Below are 23,839 nucleotides of genomic sequence, written 5' to 3'. Positions count from 1 at the left end.
CTACTGAGACTCCAGTCTTAGAGCAGCCTATTAGTCAGGACCCTGGTCGTCAAGGGCCTGGCATTGAGGACATTGGTACTGAGTAACATGTTGGCTAACGGCTTTGTAATCACAAGTTTTGAACTTCTATGTAAAGCTAATATCTAATGAAAAGTTTACTACTTTTTTTATTTCTTTACTCTCATTATTATGTATAAAGATTGTTTATGAGGGCCATTTTATACTTAACGGTGTTTTTTAATACCAAGTGTGGTGTATATGTACACTACTTACACATAAAAGGATTTATCTACACTACCTTTCTAAGGGCTTTATGTACACCACCTTTCTAAAAGAAATGGTCATAAAGGTGTGTGCACACCACTTATACATAAAGGTGTTTATTTACACCACCTTTCCAAGAGAATTGGTCATGTATTGGTCATCTATTGATGTTCTTACGTGATTATGAAGATGTTTATGTAGACCACTTTGTAAGAGAATTGGTCATCTATTATTGGTCATGTATTGATGTTCTTAGGTGATAGTTGCTCAATTCACAAGAAGTTATGAAGATGTTTATGTAGACCACTTTGCAAGAGATTTTTGTGAAGTTATGAAAATGTTTATGTAGACCCCTTTGTAAGAGATTTGGTTATGCATTGATTTTTGTGAAGTTATGAAAATGTTTATGTAGACCCCTTTGTAAGAGATTTGGTTATGCATTGATGTTCTTAGTACTTAATTATTAAATCTTTTGTTTTGAGTTGGCAAATCTAGTTCAAAATCATTAAATCTTTTGTTTTGAGTTGGCAAATCTAGTTAAAAAACAACATTACTAGTATATTCAAAATTTTTGGACTGTTTTTTAGTCCATTTCTCAAATTGGACTTTACACAAGTCCAAAAATTTTGAATAGTGTGTTCATTGATGCTTGAATCTACAATGATGTGTTATTAATTTTCTAATTTAGAAATTAGTAATGTGTTTCAAGCATCCAATTTCAAGTTCTAAGTGACATCAAATGTCTATGCACTATGTTTCACAAAGAGAAGTTCGTTTGGTAGGGCTTAGGAATCATTTTCAGTAGGGGAATGAATAAGCTAGAAGAACAAAGAGCTTAGCATCTCATTTTGTTGAGAGTACTCTCTCACTAGTTTCAACACACGATCTTTTTTCCCCTCCAATATGTTGATCTTCATTTGTAATGCTGCAAGAGTTGACTCATGCTACAAACCAAATTTGTAAATGTTACCAAAGTTATAACAATACCTAAAGCTTCATGAACTCTGTATGTGGAAAATAAACCTAAGAAATCAGTTTCTACTATGATATCTGCGAAAGGATGTTGATAGCTGCCTTTTACAAATAAGATACAAGCACATCTAAACTACAATGCGAGTGCAATGACACTCCTGAAGCAGGGAATGTTTCAAAATGAATGGCTATGCAATGGAAAAAGAACTCTATTGAGGTAAATTGCAGAACGAAAATTTACAAACAACCTTGTGGAATTAATCATCCTTAATTCCTGGATATAAAGAACAGTGTTTTCCTTCTTTTTTAACTTTTTTCTCATTTGTTGGGGAGCAGAAAGAGATATATTAAACTAACAGGAGAGAAAATCAAACTGGGGTGAGAAGAATATTGCTGTGTCTTTTTTGGATAAAACTAAGTGCTCACAAGACCATGATTAAGCCTGTGGGAGAAGATCTATACTGAAAAACAATTTGAAAAAAAGTAAAACCTATGACTGATTTTAAAGAAATAAAGTGCTTCACAAGGTCATTCTTCTACATTGGCAAAATAGTTAAAAAAGCAAGAGTCACTTCTATAGCCAACTCCACAGCAGAAGGCTTGCCACATGGTACACACAATGCACAACCATAGTTTCCAACTGGAGAACCTCTAGTCTCTGTTATCCAAAGAGTCACATTGACAACTCCTGTGCTTTCACCTTTACCCTATGCAACTGCTACTGTGAATGCATTGAGCTACTTTTACCTCCTGCTGTTCCACCTCCGCTAATAAACCTATGCTCCAAGCTTCTGCACCCAATCAGGTTGGGCCCCTTACTATTATACTTAGCCATATTACCCACCATACCAACCATCTCCTTGAAGATGGACTGCACTACACAAGCTTGACATCAAGAGGATAAAGTTATGGACGCGGCCTGGATGGGTTGAGATAGTGCCAACTCCAAAAGTAATGATCGGTTCCTAGCACAAGGGAATGCATGTAAAATCATAGATCTCTGAGGTGAAGGCAAGGGGATATCAAGACATAGCCTTACATTGTGGCTCCTCCCTGGCGTAATCGGATGTATGTGGGGAAGAGCGGCATGCTAAAGGTATACATCCTCAGCTGCTCCTGAAAGGGGATTTTCGCTCCTGTGAGCTCTCTCCCTCCCTCCCGCAGCCTCTACCTCCCCTTGCTCACCCCCGCCTCGGCCGCCCTCACCCCCTCGCCTCTCTGCCCTCAACCCTCGCCGCCCTTCGTCTCACCCCTCCCACCCCCCGTCTCACCCCCTCGCTGCGCCCTCCGCCCCCCTGCCTCGCCTCTCCGCCTCACCTCTCCCCCTCACTACGCTCTCCCCGCCTCTCGCTTCGCTCCCCACCTACCCTCGCTCCCTCGCTACGCCCCTCCCCCTTGCCTCGTTCTCCTCCCGCCCCCCCTCGCCCCTTGCCCCCCCTCGTTCCGCTCTCCACCCGCCGCCCCCCCTCGCCCCTCGTTCCCCACCCGCCCGCCCCTCGCCCCTCCCGCCCTTCCGTCGCGCCCCCTCGCCCCTCCCGCCCTTCCAACCCCCCTCCGCCTTTCCGCCCCGCCCCGCCCCACCTCAGTCGTCCCCCGCCCTCGCCTCTTCACCCCCCCCCCCGCCCTCCATCCTCTGCCCCCACCCCCGCTCTCCACCCCCGCCCCCTCTGCCTCCCGGCCTCCCGCCCTCGCTTCCACCGCCATCCCTCCCCCTCACCTTCGCCCCCCGCCTCCACTCCCGCCTTCGCCCTCTGCCTCCGCCCCCGCTTGCGCCTCCGCTTCCCCCACCCGACTCGCTTCGTCCCGTTTCGCCTCACCCTTCTTCATCACACCCAGGCTCCATCCCCCTCGTCTATCCCCCCCCCTTTTTTGGGTGGCAGCCTCTTCTTCATAGGAGGTCTCGCAGTTTGTCTTGGCGGTATGGCGGCTCCCTGCCCGGAACCGGAGGCCCAGTCGGACCCTCCCTCTCCAAATGCCTACCGCGTTATCTTGACAGAGCAACAATCATCTCGGGTACAGGAGGTTGCCAATGACTTTGCCCTTACCTCTGTCTATGGCAGAGTCTGGACATTCCCCCTCCAGATCAGCCATCAGGGACTGGCTCCAGTCCACTCTCATGCTAGAGGACAGCCACATTGAGGAGGTGGCCCTTATGGGAAGGGGCATCTTCTGGCTTAAACTCTCTACTGCGAAAGCGGTGAGCAACCTGATTGCTGGTTCCCCCACATCTGTGGATGGAAAGATCATTATGATAGTCCCTTGGTACCGTGGATTTAGTGCAGCGGATTTTGATGCTCGTTTCCGCATACCTCGCCACCCAGTGACGCTAGTTTTTTCAGGCCTTGCTGCTGAGTTGCGACCGATTGTCAGGGACCTGGGCTCCCACTTTGGCTGGGTTATGCATGACACTTTCGCCGACGCGGTTACTACGGCAGGAGCCCCTCGAGTCCGTGTGGCTGTGGCGGACCCTGTGTCTCTCCCTGCAGTGATTGAGATCGTGACAGATGCTGACAGCATTACCCAGAGCATGGTAGTCACAGGACAGCCAGGCCAGTGCCTGAGGTGTCACGGCTTTGGGCACCTGGCTGCTATTTGTCCACGATTCTCCACAGTTTCTCTCGGCCCCCCCCCGCCCCCTCCCCCTCCACCCCCTCCCCCCCCTCCGAACAGCCACGTCAGGAGGAGCAGAGGCAGTCGGAGTCCGGTCCAGAGATAGCTGGTGGTTGGACTGAGGTCAGAAGGAAAAGAGGAAAGAATAAGAAGATTTTCGAAAAAGGCAAGGAGGCAGAGGTTACCCAACCTACAGCAGCGCCTCAGAGACCTGACAGGCAGCCGCCCTAGGGTCCTGGGAGAGCTGCTTCTTCGACGGTAGCCCGCCCTCCACAGCCTCAGGTCCCCCTCTCTTCTGCTCCCCAGCCCCCTTCCACTCAGTCCCAACCCCTTCCCCAGGCGCACCCCCCTCTTCCTGACCCACAGCATCAGCCCCCGCCTCTTCCTCTTCAGTCTCCTCTTCCTTCTCCGCCCCAGCCCCAGGTGAAGCCCCATCCCCCCCCCCCCCTCTCTCAGCTCTCCTGTAGTGTCAGCTGTACCGACGGTTCCTCAGCCGCGGGAAACCCCCACTCCCCCTCCTCCACCCCCCCCGCTAGTCGCCTCCGTGGAGTCTGAGTTGCCTACCCCCCAGCCACCTCCCCCTTCCCCCCCACAAGCAGGTCACCCTGAATCTACACCACCACTAGAGCAGTCTTCCCTGTCTGCTAGCCCCTCAGTTGCAGACTCTGGTGGGCCTCAACTTCAGGAGAGAGAGCTTCCTCACGACTTCTACAGATCTGGCCCCTGGGACTACTTGGATGTGGCCGACCTTGGAACCGCTTGTCTCAACATCAGTATCTTCTTGCTCCGTAAAGGGGCAGATGGGAAGATCGTAGCCTTGGCCCCGAGGGATGGCCCTAGCTTTGCTTTCACATTCCTCAGCGACGGCACCGAGACTTGGACAGACGACTCAGTCTAGGAGGCTCTCAGAGAGCAGACGCATGCTTAGGTTTGCTCCTGGATAGGCCCGTCCGGTGGACAGCTTCTCGAGACTCAATGGTCCGAGGGTGACGTGCGCCTGCGGTGGCGTTGCGCCGCCAAACGCTTCAGATTGATTATGATCCTCAGGCCCCCTCTATCGTGGCCCCTACCCCAGGATGTCAGAGCCTGGACCCCTCAGAAACTCCGAGCCTTCTACGGGATGACTACTTCAGAGATCTCGAGTTGGCTCAAGAAAGCATTTGTTCATGGTACTAAAGGCCTTACGCCTTTGCTAAAGGTGTTGAAGAACGGGCAGGACGATCCCGCCTCCCCCTCCAAACCCTCTCATAAGCGTCAGCGCCTCCATTCCGACATGTCAGCTTCTTCATCGACATCTGCTGCGAGCAGACAGTTGTTCGCAGCCTATGAGCCTACACCTTGTCTCCTGGAATGTGAACGAGTTTCATTCTTCTGGCACCCGTGGTCCTAGGAAGCTCATCTTGAGACAGGAACTTCAGCCAGCAGTGATTGGTCGCTTGGATATACTTCTGCTCCAGGAGCACAAGCTTTCTGTGGCTCATTCCCATAGCTGCGGGAAGATTCTCCCTGGACACTCTCACACTTATTGGGAGCCCTCGATCGGTGCACAGGGGAGGAGTGGCGGTGTCTGTACTTCCGTGTGCGAGCAGTTAGCCCAAGGAGTTTTTGGTCATGGTACATTGATTTCAGGCCGTGCCCTTTGGGTAGGCCTAGAGTTGGAGGGTTCCAAAATAGGGATCCTCAACATCTATGCTCCCACAGACCTCCGATGCAGAGCCACCTTCTGGAGGACACTTACAGGGATTCTCCCAGACATGGATTCTTGGATTGTTGGAGGTGACTTCAACAATCTGGAGACCTTGGAGGACCAGCAGGGCAGAGGACCAGAGTTTACAGGTATGGCTCAGGCAGAGCAGTCCGCTTGGGACTCCTTTATCTTCGCGACAGGAGGTAGGGACAGCTGGAGAGACCCGTCCTTCCGCCGTTGGCACGGGAGCTTGGACTTCTCGTGGGGCTTCCGCAGGGAAGGAGGCAGACTCCTGGAGAGACTGGATAGATTTTATGTCAGTGATTGGTCCATCAGCAGAGGCGGTCAGGTGGGTATAGTGCCAGGGACGACACTTTCCGACCATGTGCCTGTGCTCTTATCATTAGATTCGACAGCTCAGTCCCTTCCTCCCCGTTCGTGCCAGATCCCTGACTCCATCTTCTTGAGGGAGGACGTGCGCAGTAGTATCGGTAGCCTTTGGGACAGAGATTGGGGCGAGTGCATGGATCTAGTTGATTCGGTGGCGCAGGATTTGCAGGAGTCTAGCCAGATTTGCCAGCTCGCAGCCCTTCAGGTTCGACAGGAGTGGTGGGGCAGAGAGAGAGCTCTTCGTAGAGACCTCGCTTCCATTCAGCGACTCCAGTAGGCAGCCCCGGGCTCGGAGGAGCTTCGGATCCAGGCCCTTCGAGCCAGAGCCCTTCTTGAGGAGACTCTCCAGCGCCGTTCAGAGTTTTCCTATCATGCCTCCCTCTCATTCTGGGCTCGGAAGGGCGACCGGATGTGCAGGGAGTTCTTCAGGACGCATGGCCAGAGAGCAGCAGGTGATCAGCTACGGAGTCTGAGGACAGCGGAGGGGCACATCGTTACTGATCCGGGTGAGGTCTTGGGGTTGGCTACCGACTTCTACAGGACCCTTTTCCAGCAGGAGCAGCTTGCCCCTTGCACTCGACGTTCCCGCGAGGAGGTGTGGAGGCATATTCCAGCCCTGGTTCAGCCCAACATGCAGGCAACGCTGTTCGCACCGTTCACTACTGACGAGATGTTGGAGGCCTTGATGGCCATCGATGGGCAGAAATGCCCTGGCGAGTATGGGCTATCTCGCGCTTTCTTCACCTCCTTCTGGGATCAGATCCATCAGCCCCTCCTAGCAGCCCTCCAGAGGATTTTCAGCAACGGATATATGCCAGAGAGCCTCTCCTCGGGACTGATTTGCCTCATCCCGAAGGAAGGAGATCGACAGGAGATCCGTCAGTGGCGCCCGATCACTCTCCTCTCCACTGCTTACAAAATCCTTGCCAAGATGATCAGCGCCAGAGTTCGGCCTCTACTTCCTGACCTCATTCATGACACTCAGACAGGCTTTGTCCAGGATCACAGTATCCTGCATAATGTCTTCACTTTCTCAGAGGCGGCGGAGTGGGCTCAGCACAATGGGTCACATTTAGCCATCCTACTTCTCGACTTAGAGAAGGCCTACGATCGAGTGGACTGGTCCTTCCTGGAGGGTACTCTGGAGCGACTAGGGTTCCCAGCAGGATGGATACAGGGTATTTCAGCATTATACAGGACGGCTTCCAGCAGGGTCATCATTGGCGGCAGGATGGGAGAGCGATTTCGTTTGGAGAGATCAGTGCGTCAGGGTTGCCCCCTTGCTCCTTACCTGTTTCTCTTCTTTGCCGAGGCCATGACATACTACCTTCGGGCGAGGTCGACCGGGATCCGGGGTGTTCGACTTCCCTTTAGGGAGGACATGGAGCTCCTGGATTCAGAGTATGTAGATGACACAGCACTGTATGTTCAGGATGATGAGATGATGCTGGAGAGGGTGAGGCTGGCCCTAGAGGTCTTCTACTCGACAGCCGGTGCGAAAATCAACTGGAACAAATCAGTTGGTTTTCTCACAAATCCCAGGGCGTGCTCACAGTGGGGGAGGTTTTTGGGTTTCAGGTGGATCCCGCGGGGACAGACAGCTAGATATCTCGGCTTTCAGGTCGGCCTGGATATCATGCCAGCTCAGCAGTTTCTCCCGGTGCTAGATTCCATTCGACGGAAGCTGGCTTTCTGGAGCACTGCTAAGCTCTCTCGCAGGTCGTGCTCTTGTAGTCAACCAGGTTCTCCTAGCCACGGCATGGTATGTGGCTTCTTGTTGGTGTTTCTCGAGATCCAGCGTGGCACAGCTTAGGAGGTTGGTCCGGAACTTCCTGTGGTCTGGGGGGGACGGTCTCTCAGATACCAGAGCCACGGTTGCCTGGCAGACAATCATTCTTCCGCAGGCTGAGGGTGGCCTGGGGGTCATCGATCCTGAGCTTCAGAGTCAGGCCCTACTGGGCAAGTTAGTTATCCGCGGTTTGACCCCCAGAGGGCAAACGTGGAAGATGTTACTTCAGCAGGGGGTCAGTTCTTGTGTCCCGTGCCGAGGTGGAGAGTGGCTACATTCCTCAGGTGGATGTTCACTTCTGCCCCGCTCACTCAGTCCCGCTCCCCACTCTTGTAGCCTTCTCATGGTTTGGAGGTCAGTCTCATTTAGTCCCCTCCTAACTGTCAGAGGAGGAGATCGATCGCCAGCCGCTCATCTGGAATGACCAGGTCAGAGATGCTGAGGGCCTTCAGCTGGGGGAGAGATCACACATCAGGTGGGATGGCTGGATGCGGGGGCCAACCCGGTCCCTTCGAGTTTAGAGGGACACGTACAGACACTTGGATACCGCTGCTCTAGCAATCGCAGCTGGAGGTGCCCGTGGAGCTCAGGTGAGACGCATGGAGATAGACGGAGCGATTCCAACCGGTTGGTTGGTTCCACCCGAGATTCAGACCCTCATGCCTGGTGATGACCGTTGGTTGGGACCGTTCACCCCCCGTGGCATCCCAATGGTGGTTGCAGGTCGGATGGACGACACTTCGGTTTCCTTTTTTGCGGTTACGGGGGACGGCCGTCTCAGGAGAGAGGATGTGCTCATCGACCCACTACTCCCATGGCAGAGGGTTTGGGTCATAGGCCTCGTGGGAAAGGTTTGGCGGACCGATCCCAGTATAGCGCAGGATCAGCTGCAGTTATGGCGACTTTGGCTCTGGGAGGGGCGGGCCTTGTCAGAGCTTGATTGGGACCCAGGAGAGTGGAGATGGCCAGAGACTGTGACAGGTCGCCTACAGCACGACATTGAGCAGGATAGTTCTCGGGAGGATGCAGAGCCGCCTGCCCACCCAGCGGCCCAGTTGGTATGCTCAGGGTATCTCCAGGTTATTTTTGCGGCCTTCTGGAAGGCCTTGTGGGAGAGCTGGCGACCGCGGAAGATCTCCTACTTCCTTTGGCTTCTCGCCCACAAAGGTCTTCCAGTGGGGAGCTGGTTGCGACAGGTGGGTCACGATGGACGCTGCCAGATTTGTCATGAGGACGAGGAGTCACCAAAACACTGCCTATGGAGCTGCACTCGCACCCAGGAAGTGTGGAGGTGGACCTTCGGGATCCTTACTCACGCAGCACTGGAGTTAGGTATGATCACTTGGGGCGCGTTCTGCTGGTGCAGCACCGCACCTGGCTTCCATCACTTGTTCGAGGCATGTCCGCAGGACCCCACGTTCCTTATCACACAGGGGACGTGGGGGCCGCTCGAGAGCATTCCGCCGCACCTGGCAGAGGCTGACACAAGTTCTCAGGAGAGGCAGCCAGTCTGGGATATTATTAGCAGCATCACATGATGGCACATCTGGACCTTGCGCTGCGCGCAGATCCTCGGTGGCACCTCCCTTTCGCGACTGCCCAGGTCATGACTGACATCTGGAGTGAGATTATACACACCCTCAAAGGCCAGTGGGACCAGATACAGGTTGGGCTGAAAGGGAGAAGCGGAGACGTTTCCTCCGTGATTGGGACACACAGGGCCTCTTCTTCGAGCATACTTCGCAGGGCCTTCAGTGGCGCTATTCACCACCTCTCTGGCTGTTCATTCACACTCGCCTGATCCCTCCGTGAGAGAGAGCTTTACTTTTTTGTTTCCCTTTTGGGCTGCGTCCGATTTGTGAACGCAGTCCCGTCAGTTGCAAAGCTGACCTCATGTATCTTGTTTTCGAAGTAATATAACCAGCACTGTTTTTTCGGCAAAAAAAAAATACATCTCAGCTAAGGGTCTCCTGAATTGAATCCACAAATATCAAGCATGCTCATTCATGCCTGTGATAGTGACATGTATCTAGAGATGAGTAAATCCACATAGACCCATGTCTGTATAGGTTTGTTCGCAAATCTCTGGCTTATGTGTGCATAGCATGCACTGTGTGTAGTCCTTTCTTCTAGCTCGAGTGTGTCTCAATGTAGACAACAAGATCTTTCCCTCGGTGCCCAAGGGTGATTATAGACCGTGCTTTAAAATTATGATCTCACACAGGCTCATAAATTTACACACCTACACAAACAAAAACCATTTGAACAAGGCCTCTGCCAGCTCCAAAGATGAGGGACAGCCCCATCATGATGAAGGTTCGCACTTATGAAAGAATATATTGAACCTTTCCTTCTTGAAGGAGATAGGCCCTGGCACTTCTCCAATCACATGAAAAGACTGGCGATTCAACATCACTCGTTCATTTACTTCTCTTTCAAATCTTGTGGAATGCATGCCTTTTCACATCTCATAAAAGAATAAAAGGACAGAAGCACATAAACAGCTAATAAAACCAAATCAACCCCATAATGGAAATGGAATAAAATCAAGAAAGTACATCAAGTGGGAAAGCCAACAAAGGCGAGTCTCACTATTGAGCCATATCTAAACAATCCAATGTAAAGAGTAAAAGTCAACCTCATATCATGTTTATGAACCAAAAGAAGTCCAAACCCTGACAAGAGCAAGCCCCTAATCTGTATCATCCTGAAAATCTGTTTTCATCAACCATATGTACAATTCTATATTTGACTCACGAATGCAAGCTCTTAAGCAATTGCAATGATTGCTCTACATTCATCTAGATCTCTCTCTTATATCAACTTCAGCTCAGCTTCACAAGGACATTGCTACTAGACGTATTAGATCAAGCAAAGAAAATCCTCTCCATAACTTGTTTAGCATAAAATGGCTACCCAAATGCATCACCGGAGATGAAAATCTTTCCAGTATCCAAAAAAAAAAAGAGAAATTGTCCAACCTTCATTTCAAAAAGCTGATTCTCCAAAGAACTTCCACTGTACAAATGTCCTTGCCTGGCTTCTCCATTGTTTGGAACAGATGCAGGCAATAGCACAAGGGGGTCTCGATGAGAATATAAGTCCCAGGATTGATTTGAGCTCCTGATTGAATCAGAAAATGGACTAGACAATGTTCTAACTCTGCAAAAACTATGTTCATAATCTTTGCATTGTCCAAATATATGTGCCTCAGGTATGACCAAAGGTTTAGTTCTGGGCCCTAGGCCCTGCATCATCCATGCATCAAAAAACAATCCTTCAAAAAACCCATGAAACTGTGATCCTTCTTGCTTCTGTCAACTGGCAATGAGACCCACTTACACAAGCCTCAAACAGAAACCCTAATCTAGCTAACTTTGAAGAAGAATGTTTCTGGCCTACCTCTAGTGTACAGTTCCCTGACAACATTTCCAGTAACAGTATCCCACACGCATACACAACCATCTTTTGAACCAGATGCTACACACCTTCCATCAAAATTGATAGCTAAAGCTGTAACTCGGGACCTGTTTGGAACGCCACAACAAGTGTTTATATTTTATAATGAAGAACCTGTTTAAACCTACACGCCTAATAGCTAGAAGCATGCAGGAAAATACGATGTAGTGCTCATGCCAGCTTCACTTGAGTGAGAAATTCGGGGAAAAGACCACTAATATCAATGTTAGATACACATAATGGCCATTGATTCATAGCTCGAACAAATATTTTCCCATCCGTTGTCCCAACATACAATGACTGCTCATTGGGATGTAAAACAAGGGAATTGATTGCTGACTGCAATTGAATCGACTGCAAGAGCTTCCCAGGACCTAGTCCCCAAACCTTGCATCAAATGTCACAATTCATAGGTCTACCAATCTGGACCATATCACACTCCTACTGTGTAAAGCATTATGGAAGAAAAGGTAAATGCATACATGGAGCAGGAAAGTGATCAATTATCTGATCCTGAGTAGCCAAACAAACCTGCAAATCATATTAGAGCTGATACAACCACTAAGCATATAACAGAGTGAAAGGACAGCTGGATCACCATGGTTATTTGCAACGAGAAGGGAAATACATCATAATATCCCCTCTGAAAAGCCACGTTGCAAAAAAGCAGTGGGGAAATGAAGAAAGCAGAGGATCAAGAGTTAGGAGAAGGGTGCCTGTTTTACAATGACAGGTAGGCTGCATCGCAACTCTCCTGGTGAGAAGGTGAAGAAGAGCTAAATATAATATAGCATGGCTGATTTTGGGGTACGCTAAAGATGGCTTGTCATTTGAATCTGACCATCCTCCCATAAAACTCAACCCTGAAGCTAATTTTTTTCTCAATGCCATCATCTACACCCGAGATTAAAAGCGAATCATCATCAGAGAAAACCAGACAGCTGACTCCTTTGTGATGTGCAACCCAGGTCGCCATTAGGTTCCAGCTCGATTGAAACCTTAGAATTCAACCATGGGGGAAAGTTAATTGTATAGCCAGGGGAAGACTACGTGTACCATGATAACAACAAAATATTAAACCTCAGATTTAAGGAACATGCACCTCCCAAAGATAGATTTTCTCGGACAAGCCGCCCCCAGCCATCTAAGCACCATTGTACGTCCAAGCAAGTGGTATAATCGATTCAACAGGGTAGCACCTATCAGCTTGAATCTGCTCTGAGACAAAACCGATCCGCCGTCGAAGCCTCACCTGGGATACTTTTCCAAACTCAAGACTACAACGTCACTGTATTGAAATGAGTGCAACGAAGATTACAACGTGTGGACGTGCCTAGTACATTGCTCACTTGGAGTTCATGTATAGGAAATATATGACGGCGATCGCTTGATTCACAAAGGCTCATTTCCATCAAAGTGTCACTCTTTCTCCATCTAGCCGAGCTTAAAAGAGTGCCAATTACCTTATCCAATGCCCAAAAGAAAATCTCGCCACTGCCAACCATGCCATTCCGTTGTATTTGCGAGGCTGCCAAAGAATGATGTCCCAAACAGACCAATCCATTGCGAGGGCAGGCACAATTCAAGCGACGGGGGAGATGGTGTCCGGTGGCGAGGTCCCAACAAGCTAATCCAGCATCGGCAACAGAGGAGAGCTTCTTTGGGGCAAGCCAGTGTGCTGGAGGGGATGGATCAAACTAGAAGATGTGAAGGAAAGATAGAAACCATAGCCAATTTGGAAAATTTACAGCCGCCATCAGTCCACAGAGCGCAGCACGGACTGGCCGTGAGACTTTTTAATTCAAAGTCATCGTAATTGCCGTAAAAATTTACAAAATCTTCTATAGACTCGTGTGCTTCATAAGAGGGGAAAGGCAAAGAGAGAGGGGGCAAGAGGGATGAAGAGAGACCGAAAAACCAAAGAGAGGTAGAGAGTCATAAAAGGGATAAAAATAACTTTAAAAGATTGAATTGAAGGGGCAACTAGATTCCAATGCTTAGACTACCATACATAGCTTTTGCTTGACTTGAGGGCCTTTATTCATTCTATATATCCAAATAATTCATACCTTAAGCTTTATCTCATCAAGTATAAGAGTCTTACATAGTTTTTGCTTGACTTGAGGACCTTTATTCATTCTATATATCCAAATCATTGAAAAATGGCTCTAAAGGCTACACATGTTATAGAATTTTGTTTGGAGAAATAGATATGGACGAGGCATTTGAGCCATTCAATTTCACTCAATTTACTAATCTAAATAGCCAAGACATAGGACCAATCTCATAAGCAAGTTGCGACAATAGGCATGGGCTCTGGGCTCTAGCTCAATTGCTCCTTGAGAGTATAGAAATTGATGTTTATTTTATGCAATTTGGTGAACTTTTTTCTATCACTTTTTTTTGCTCTAGACATTATGCTTACCCGGGGGATTCACAAGGGGAAACTTATGATATCACCTGAGTGTACAATAGGGGGTTTTTTTGAAATGAGGCATAAGCTTATACATTAGGGGTGGGGGCCCTTTTTTTTTCCCCAATATTGAATTTAAGCTAGGGGGACCATGTCATATTTAAGAAGGGGGGACATAATATAGGTTACCTTGGGTAACTAGTCCAAACAAGTTTGATTTTGTGTATGGTTTTAAATAGTCATAGGGAAAGTAACCTAAATTTGCTTATTATGTAATCTAAATGCTTGAGAGAGAATGTAGATTTAAGGAAAGGGGGGGACATAATGGAATTTTGGTGGTATCTTATAAGCTTAAATAGGGGTGTTTTATCATCCTAAGTGGATCTTAAATAGGGGGTTTTCTTTAAGTTCATGCACGCAGGTGACATCCCCCTTTAATGAAGAGTGAATCCCCCTTGTATGCTTATCTTAATTTATTTTGTGGACATGCTTTGAAGTAAATATTATTTTGAGAAAAGTACTCTATCTCCTAATTCCTTTTACATGCTTTGAAATGATTTTGCATGCTCTTCAAGATCACATATAAATTTATAAAGGAAAATAGGTTGAACATAACTCTGACATTGCTTTACAGCATACCTCTAACATTGATCTAACTCTAGCATGAAGCACACAACTCCCACATTGATCTAATGCACCCATTTTCTAGAGCAATCCTTGTACCTTGAAAATACTAGCCCCTTGATTGCCACTTGACTCTTTGAAATACTATTTGCAAGTCAAAATGTTGACTCTAGCGATCATGTGTACAATACTATCGATTTGGCATTGGGCAACATGCATCATTAAAAGATCTATCTTTTAACTATTTGTAGAAAACGAGAAGGAGAGAAGAGATGAGGAGTTGGATAAGCAACATTCATGCAATGTGGTAGGAGGAAGCAATGGAGGAGAACCATAACAACGAGATACTCCAACACATCATGTATAGTATTGACTATCAATCTTACAAAATAAGGAGGCCCCTTGTGCTCCACACCTTACACACAAGGCACCACCTTACTATATATGCTACCAAGTCCTATCCAATATCCACATGTTCTAATCACCTTGACTATCAAATCTTAACACCCCCCTCAATATGAACTAAGAGAGGAGTATTGCACTACATCAAGTAATATACAAAATGCAAGAAGCCTTTATCAATAGGCTTATTACAAGGTTTTGGATAATAAGGAGACATGGTACAAGGACTAGAAAAGTGTATTTGGTAAATAATTGATTAAGGTCCCTTCTTCCTTTTTAGTGGTGCACTCTCTACTCAAGTGGCCATCTGTCCTTTTATGCATAGGGTGCTTCTTAAAGCGGTTTCTTTTTGTAGTAAGAACAATGCTTCATAATAGTTGATGTGCTCGATGTAGATGCTCTAGTGGACTTACTTCTTCTTCTCATCGAGAAGACAAGAGATAACACCCTCATGTGTACGATTGTGTACATTTTTCAAAGTTGTGACCAAATTAGAGTATGATTTTGCCACATCAAGAGAAGCATCATGATTTCACACTCCTCTTCAATTATAGCTTTTAGTGATGCGTTTTGGACCATAAGCCCCTTTGTGCAAAAGTAAAAAATGCCAATATCACCTTGAGTCATCTCAAGGCTAAAGGCGCACCATGTAATTTTTCCATCTTATCCCGTTTTAGCAATGCTAGCTGTTTCAACTAACATCTACTTTGCTAGTTTCTATGACAATGCTAGCTATTTCAACTAACATCTACTTTGCTAGTGAAGATAGAGACTAACATCTACTTTGCTAGTTTCTATGACAATGCTAGCTATTTCAACTAACATCTACTTTGCTAGTGAAGATAGAGATTACAATGCAATCTAATCTGTTATTACAAGGCTTAATATGGAAAAAGATGCCAAGAATAGCCTAGAAGGCTTTTTAAGGATGAAAATGCCAAAAAAACATCTTTCGTGCTTGATGCTACATCACGGGTCTTCTACACATCACTGTTGTTGGCTTTTAGCTCAGTCATCCTTATGCCTTTCTGTAGTTACATTAATTCTTGGTATAGCTACTAGCAGCTTGTCTATGCATCAAGTTCTGCATTTGTAGTCGTGTCCGTCTCCTTTTCCTTTCATGATTCATTGAGATGCTTTGAAGTGCAAGTCTTATAGTTTCTTATTGTTGGCTACCTCTTGTTTGTGCAGGCTGTAGGAGCATTCATAGCTTAGGTCGATGTAGTTCTACTTGATGTCCATCTAGTACATTGTTGACTGAGTCTTTGTAATATGTTTTTTATTGCATCTCCTATCTTCCTTTAGTTTTCTAGATTAAGCGATTTTCTCTGAATAATAGAATAGGGAATGATTGAATTCGATGAGTAGAAGAGTCTCTCATGGATTGTTTAGGACTCACTCATAGAATAGGATAGGAGAAGGACTAACTCTCTCTCAAATATCTCATAAGAAGATATGAATGAATGGAATAGATAGAAATCTCTCAATGGAATGAAAGAATGCTACTGAACAGAATCACTCAATCTCAAGCTTTCACTCTCTCATAAGGATTGAAATGCCTGAACAGAAGGCAAGGTAGCTTTGATACCATGAACAAATATGGAGAGGGAGAGAAGAAGAGTGGAGATGAGGAGAGGGCACAGACCTCAAATGAATAATACTACACTATATAACATTGAAAAGAATAAATATATACATATCCATTTAGGGTTAGGGCTACTATTAGGGTTTTCAATCCTATACTTTTACAACATTATTTTGTGTTAGTGTTATGCGGAAGATGAACATGATGTTGGAATGAAACTTCGACAATCTAGAAATCCTAGATTCCACCCAAGAGTCAAAGCAGACTAGAGGTCAATGTCATAGCTCCATTGTTGCCTCTTATAGAGTTTGATCCATCACCTTCCTACCCTTGGCTTCCAAAGTTCTATGTTGTTTGACTTCTTCTTTGCCTTTTTGTACATCCGCATTACAAGGAGAGTGGAAGTAATGGTTGCTCTTCCTTATCCATGCTTGCTCCTCTTTCGAGGATATGTCATAAATCTTAATATTTTGAACTTACAAGAAGGCAACTGAGGAGTGCTTTGCTCTTCCTCAAAGTTCCTAGTTCCGGGATAGCCCGAAACATGCTGAAATGCACATTTTGGCACCCTAAAACAACCCCCAATGTTTAAAAAAATCCAATTTGCCCCGATTTTGACAAATCTGGTATCGTGTTGCATTTTTGCCTCCCGTACGTCTCGAATCACCACCTGTACATTGCCCGTATGCTAAAATCAACCTTCAGCCCATACATTTGCCTTTAGCCTTTAGCCCGTACAGGTGCAGCATGGACATGAATCATTCCATGTATCTTTTTCAATTCTAAAATGTGACCATTCATGCTTGAATCTACAATGCTGTGTTGTTAATTTTCTGATTTAGAAATTAGTAATGTGTTTCAAGCATCTAATTTCAAGTTCTAAGTGACATCAAATGTCTGTGCACTATGTTTCACAAAGAGAAGTTCGTTTAAACCTTTAGAATGCGAGTTGAACTATTGGGGGCATGCTTCGACAAGGAATTATAATGACTTGAAACCATTAAACATTAAACTTTTATTTGTAGGCACCTTGCCATTTCAGTTTTATACAAGTGAGCTTGTGAGGACAAAAATTCACTGCATGCAAATTTCTCAATTCGACTTTATAGCTATTGGAGCTAGGAAAACAATATACATTTCAGCTATTTATTTATATTACAAGCACTCTCAGCATGGCAACTCAACTTTTTTGGCAGGGCTTAGAAACCATTTTCAGCAGGGGAATGAATCAGCTGGAAGAACAAAGAGCTTTTTCTCATAACTTTTTGCTCGATGGTTCGATTTGAACGAAACTTATATCAGCACGAAGCTCTCCGCTGTCTATACCCTCTGTTGGGTCATTTCTAACAAATATGCCCTCTGAAAAGCCACATTGCAAAAAAGCAGTGGGGAAATGAAGAAAGCAGAGGATGAAGAGTTAAGAGAAGGGCACCTGTTTTACAGTGATAGATAGGCCGCACTGCAATTCTCCTGGTGAGAAGGTGAAGAAGAGCTTTATATAATATAGCATGGCTGATTTTGGGGTACGCTAAAGATGGCTTGTCATTCGAATCTGACCATCCTCCCATAAAACTCAACCCTACAGCTAATTTTTTCCTTCTCTCTTCCAAAATGAAGGATTATGGAACTTTCATGTGATCCAATCAGCTTGGAGCACACTCTAGCCCCGTGCACACAAGAGTTGGCCCCTCCATCCACCGTTAGCTAGATCATCCAAATATATCCCATGTTGCCCCAAAGCTTAGTGTTTGTTGGTAGTCCCCGTCGGCACTCACTGCCCATTTGCAATTCACAATGAGATTTGGTTTCCTTCCCATTTGGCAGAATTTCCAGACTAATCTGGGAATTACTTTTCGCTTTTCACAGGACTGCCAATTTTGCACTCTTCACTTCCCCCCTTTCTATAAAATTCCATAGTAGTAGTAGTACACTCATTTGCGTGTTGAAATGGAATATGTGAGACACACTTTCATTTCTATCAAGGTCTCAGCAAGGGCATAGCTACCACGTAGGCATTGGCATTCCACTACAAAAAGACACACCTAGTCATTGGAAATTGCTGAGGGCTCATGTCCAAGCTCAACAAACATTACCCTCGCTAGTGACGCCATGTCTTGCTTATATAACCAAATCACCAAGATCCATTGAGCTGGATGCTACAGGAAACCTTGACAGACTTCTGGCCTTATGTCCTCATTATCTTGAGTCCACTACCTCACGCTAATACTTAGCTAACCAAAAGCCTCCCTTGCTTGCATATATTATAATTCTTTAAAGTCGATTGGCTCAGAGTTTCTTTAAGAAAATTAAAAGATCCATTTAACCCATGGGTTGCATCTATTTCTCAAAAGCATTAGTTTTCTCATGCCACATCTCACACTGAGTCAGTTTGGAAACTTAGAATAATGCATGTTTGGAAAGCCACACCTTCTTTTAAGGCTTTGAATTGTATGCCACTACTTTACAACGTGTCCCATAAAAGCCCAAAGAAGTAGAACACAAAGCATTATGCTGTAAAACTTTCAAAAACATGATTTATTTATTAACATTCATGTCACTCTTTCAAGCATTATTTTTTGTTGGTTTGGATTTTCATGCATTACCTACAAGAGACTAGTTACAATGTTGTGGGTTGTAAAGTCAACTTGTTTTGGGGTGAATGGAGTTTGCCAACATCCCCCCTTTATAGCACAGCTTTGGAAGATTATTTTGGGAGAATTTTCGTGCAGGATCGGACTTCGAATTGCAATTCTGAAGTTTCTCCTTTATGTTTCCTTTGTAAGAGCAAAAAAGGGGTCTCATTTTGGGAATGTGTGGTAGTCCGTGGAGTTTGAAGAAGTGTGTGTAGATGGTTCGATTGCATCTGTTAGTTTTCATCATACCTTGAAGCAAGCCCTCTTTGGTGATAAAGGGAAGTTGAATACTCTCTTGAAGTTTTGGCAACTGGTTCCAGCACTAAACATCTGGAACATTGAAATAATCCTATTTCTCAAAAGACCCATGATGCAGGCTCTTTCTTTGAAGAGCTTTCGAAGGAGTCTGTGTAGAACTTTTGGCTACATTGGTAGAAAGAGCTCATTATTCTAGCAGGTCTACTGAGTCCTCGTGGGCTGAGATGTTCATACCATTTTGATTCTGTCTCCCTGCTCCAGGAGGCTGCACTTTTTGTTTTTGCTACTATACTTAATTTTTGCTTATATATAATACTAGTTTTTAAATCCCCCACCCCCCTTCAAAAAGTCATTTTTCTCAAGCACCTGTATCTTACGACATGCTATAAGGTTTAGTCTAAGTGCATTTCAAGCCTTGATCATAAAACTCTAAAAAACAATCATTCTTTAAACAATTCCTTAGAGAGAGAGAACTAGTAACATTCACGGGTCATTTTGCTACAAAAGGAAGAGTGCAATGAGTTTAGAACTAGAATACAAAAAGCGATGTTTGTTCTCTATCCTACTTTGTAGCAACGGGAGGATTGAGACAAAAGGGAAGAGTAAGTAACTCATTCTACGTTAGAATGTTAGAAGCTAAAACAATAGGTGCCTTAAGAAATGGAAAACTTCTTGAATACCCCAGCAATGCTGCTCCTCATTGGACCGCAAGGCTTTTTTAATGTCCCATATTTCTTGCAAAGTGTTTGTACTACAAATAGGAGACTACCTCGAGAGGAGAACATTTTAAGGGTATGGAGGACCAGGAATAAACATTAACTTAGAAGGTAGGACCTCTTTGGAGCCATCAAGAGAGAGATGTTGAGGTTACCCTTGTGCACTTGACAACAGAACATTGGACTCTGATCCTTATTACCTTCTTGTTCCAAACAGTAGAAAGCAGTGAGCACTACCATAGACTCACTATCAAAAGTGTTAGTGATATAGGAGAAGCCTTGTGATTAGCATCTTTTCAGTGTATCAAATCTTTCAGGCATTGTGTGGAAGATTGATCTATACCAGCCAGCACAAGCTACTTGCTGACACATCGTTTCTCATTAACATGAGAGCAACCACTTTCTTAGACAAGGACTGCAACTTTTGCCCCTCCTTATGTTAGCCTCTCATGCATTGCCATGTAGAATCAAAAACATGATTAACAACAATGGTCCATCATTGAAGGAGGACATTTCCCACTGAGCAGTGGCATGCAATGCGCCATTGTTGCAAGGTGACTCACAACAAGTCCCAGCCTACCTTATAAGTTCTAAATTGTTTTTTGTTTGTTGGAATGAATAATAACTTGGTAGGTTCCAGCTTTACCTTGCACATCCAATTGAGTGACGAAGACACTACTATGGCATTTGCACCACCTGCACCAGAGATGATTGTTGTCACATAGACCCCATGGCCACACCACCTATACAGAAACTTCTTTGTTGTGTCCAAAATTCTGCATATGCGCACAAAAGTAAAAACTTCTCTCTTAAGACGTAGACTCTATAAATTTAGCCCAAAATGACTAAGATATCAAATGAGGAAAAATTACCATACAAGAGGCCAGACAACAACAATGCCATCATCTGCACCCGAGATTAAAACCAGATAGCTAAATCCTTTGTGATGTGCAACCCAGGTTGCCAGTAGGTTCCAACTCGAAACCTTAGAATTCAGCCATGGGGGAAAGTTAATTGTATAGCCAAGGGAAGACTACGTGACCATGATAAGAACAAAATATTAAACATCGGATTTAAGGAACATGCACCTCCCAAAGATAGATTTTCTCGGACAAGCCGCCCCCAGCCATGTAAACACCATTGTACGTGCAAGCAAGTGGTACAATCAATTCAACAGGGTAGCACCTATCAGCTTGAATCTGCTCTGAGACAAAACCGATCCATCTAAACCTCACCAAGGATACTTTTGCAAACTCAAGACTACAATGTCACTGTATTGTATCGCTTCAGTAGGAAGCCGATTAAGCAAATAGTTTGCAGCGGCTATTGCTTCTGCCCAATACTGATTTGGAAGATGCTTTTCACTAAGCATTGCTCTAGCAATGTCTGCTAAAGTCCCATTCTTCCTTTCAGCTCTTGCATTCTGCTGAGCAGTATCTGCACATGTGAATTGTCTTCGTATGCCGTGACTTCTGCAAAAGTTCATGAATGCTGAAGACATGTATTCACCTCCTCTATCTGATCTCATGACCTTGATCTTTCTACCTATGTTGTTTTCTACCATGGCTTTGAATTCTTGAAATCTAGAAAACACTTCAGATTTGTCTTTCAGAAAGTAGACCCAACAATATCTACTGTAGTCGTTGATGAAAGTCAAGTAGTAAAGTGAACCATTGATGCTCCGGGTCTGGGCATAACCCTATGCATCTGTATGGATCAAATCAAGAATACCTCGTGCACAAGAGGTACTTCTGACAAAGTTGGTTCACTTTTGTTTGCTAAAGTAGCATGCTTTGCAAACTTTTCCAAGAAACTATAGGTTCAGAATCCCAATTGCCATATTCTGATTCCTGAGATCTAACAAGTACTTGAAGTTGACGACCATATCTCTTGTTCCATTTTGCAGATAGTGGGATCTGTTTTGATTGAGCTGACATGGCATGTTTATCTGGTACTGTAGCTAGCATTCTACATAAGCGTCCTTCCTTGACACCTTTTGCTACTAGTTGACATCTTTTGGATTTATATCTGATAGTGCATTCATCACTGTCAAAGATGACTTTGTAATTGTGTTCCGTCATTTAACTTACTGACAAAAGGTTCTTGTTCAGCTTTGGAACATAGAGCACATCTTTCACTAATCCTTTCCTACTAGTGAAATTGTTCATAGGGATAACGCCTGTCCCTTGAACTAGATTTGGTGTATTGTCTACTGTATAGATGACATTTTTCTGTCCTTCTAATGGTTTCATCTCTGTGAACCATTCCTGATGATTTGTCATGTGAGATGATGCACCGCTGTCAATGTACCCAGGATCCTGTTCCATTGGTCGACTTGATAGCTATAATCCTCTTTGGGATTGAAATCAGTGTCTAGGTACACTGTCTAGGTACACTGTATCAGTTTAATGCAATTCCTTGCTTGCAAGAAACATATTTCCATGTTCATTTGCAAAATGACTGTGACTAGAATGTCCACCATGATGATTTCCTCTGCCTTGAGAATTCCCTCGATTACTGCTAGATTGACCGCCTTGTCGTACTGCTTCTTATGGCAAACTCTTTCACAATGTCCAAACTTGTGACAATAGTTGCACTAAATGTTTGACACATTGGTGTATGCATTCCCTCGTCCTTGGAATCTTCCCCAGTTGGAATGATTTCTTCTTTGCTGATTTTGATGTTGCTGAGGATGATGCTAATGTTGATATTGATGCTAACTTTGATTTTGTTACTGATGATGACCACTTTTCTTATATGATCTACCTCTGCCTTTGCCTCTGTCTCTGCTTTTGTTTGAAGCTGTGAATGCCTAATCATTAGAATGACCTTTACGAGCTTGAATAGCTTGAGTTCTAAGTTCTTCACCAAGTAGAACTGACTGAAGTTCTTCCAGTGTTGGAATTTGCCATTGGATGGCAATACTCTAGACTAGATTCTCGTATCCCTCTCCTAGTCCATTCAGGATGACTTGAACCATTTCTATGGGGCTCAGTCTCTCCTGCTGAAGCAAGTTGATTATTGTAGTCTTTTATGTGGAGTACATAAGCATGACCGTATCACTGCTATTGCGGAAACTCTGGTTGATCTGGTTTCTTAGGGTGAGAATCTTGGATGTGTTCTTGGACTCGTAGAGAGTTGCAAACATATCCCATGCTTCTTTTGATGTCTTAACTGTGTTGAGTTGTCCTAGCATGACATCTTGCACATTCTGTTTGATCAAGTGATAGGGTACTTGTCTTTCTTATCCCATTATTCTGGCTGAGCTCGTCGAGCAATGGCAGGATTTGCTATTGGTGCGGAAACTATTTGTGTAGATGTAGATCCCGTTGCTGATGTTGTGACAACAGATGGAGTAGAGCTACTTGTGGCTGGATCGACCAATGGTCTAGGTGTAGACCCATCGACATGCTCCCATTTGTCCCGAAGTACAAGAATGGTCTCCATTTGATATTTCCATGTACCATAATTGGAGTTCTCTAACTTAGCAGATGCCTCCAGATTGAGGTTGCTAGTCATAGACATGGTGCAAGAAATGTACTCAAAAGTGTCGTGAAAATCTTTGTATGAATCAACTACAAATACATTAACTATGCCAAGTGAAATCTCTGAACTATCGGTGAAGATAGAACTGCAATATATAAAATCTGATCTGTATTACAAGGCTTGTGGCAATGATGCCAAGAATAGCCAAGAGGCTTTACAAGGCTGAAATGATGTGCATGATGCCGTGAAATAGCCAAATAGGCTTTACAATGGTGGCATGTGTGTGTGAAATCAAATGCTATCTGCCCATTGAAACCATCTGCAATGCCTCTGAACTCTGAATTGTGCTCATTGAACTGATGAACGTAAGGTTTTAGGTAATGTAATGATGTGAAACCGTATGTGAGCATTTGGACTGACTCCAAGTAGGTACTAGTCGGGAATTTCGGGCATGGCTTAGATTGGCAACTTGGGGAAATTCAAAGCGTCCCCTCTATGGCAATCTAGTCTACTCTGATCTAGATTTACACCAACCATCGATCGATGAAAGA

General features: G+C 45.1%; 1 pseudogene across 1 annotated transcript; it reads right to left on the bottom strand.

Annotated features, from left to right (window-relative positions):
- Positions 1–1,082: 1,082 nt before the first annotated feature.
- On the bottom strand, positions 1,083–20,932 carry LOC147904719 (protein ROOT INITIATION DEFECTIVE 3-like; annotated as a pseudogene). Its single transcript, XR_015542978.1, has 7 exons — positions 20,891–20,932; positions 20,675–20,787; positions 20,449–20,578; positions 11,358–11,558; positions 11,115–11,256; positions 10,694–10,953; positions 1,083–1,208 (listed from the first exon to the last, which is right to left on the bottom strand). The product of XR_015542978.1 is annotated as a protein ROOT INITIATION DEFECTIVE 3-like (transcript).
- Between the last annotated feature and the right edge of the window lie 2,907 nt (positions 20,933–23,839).

This window comes from Dipteris shenzhenensis, chromosome 2 (assembly GCF_047967505.1).
Source record: "Dipteris shenzhenensis isolate YYH24624 ecotype China chromosome 2, Dip_SZ_1.0, whole genome shotgun sequence".
NCBI lineage: Eukaryota > Viridiplantae > Streptophyta > Polypodiopsida > Gleicheniales > Dipteridaceae > Dipteris > Dipteris shenzhenensis.
The sequence above is the reverse complement of the archived record's forward strand: the minus strand, read 5'-3'. Positions and strand labels throughout refer to the sequence as shown.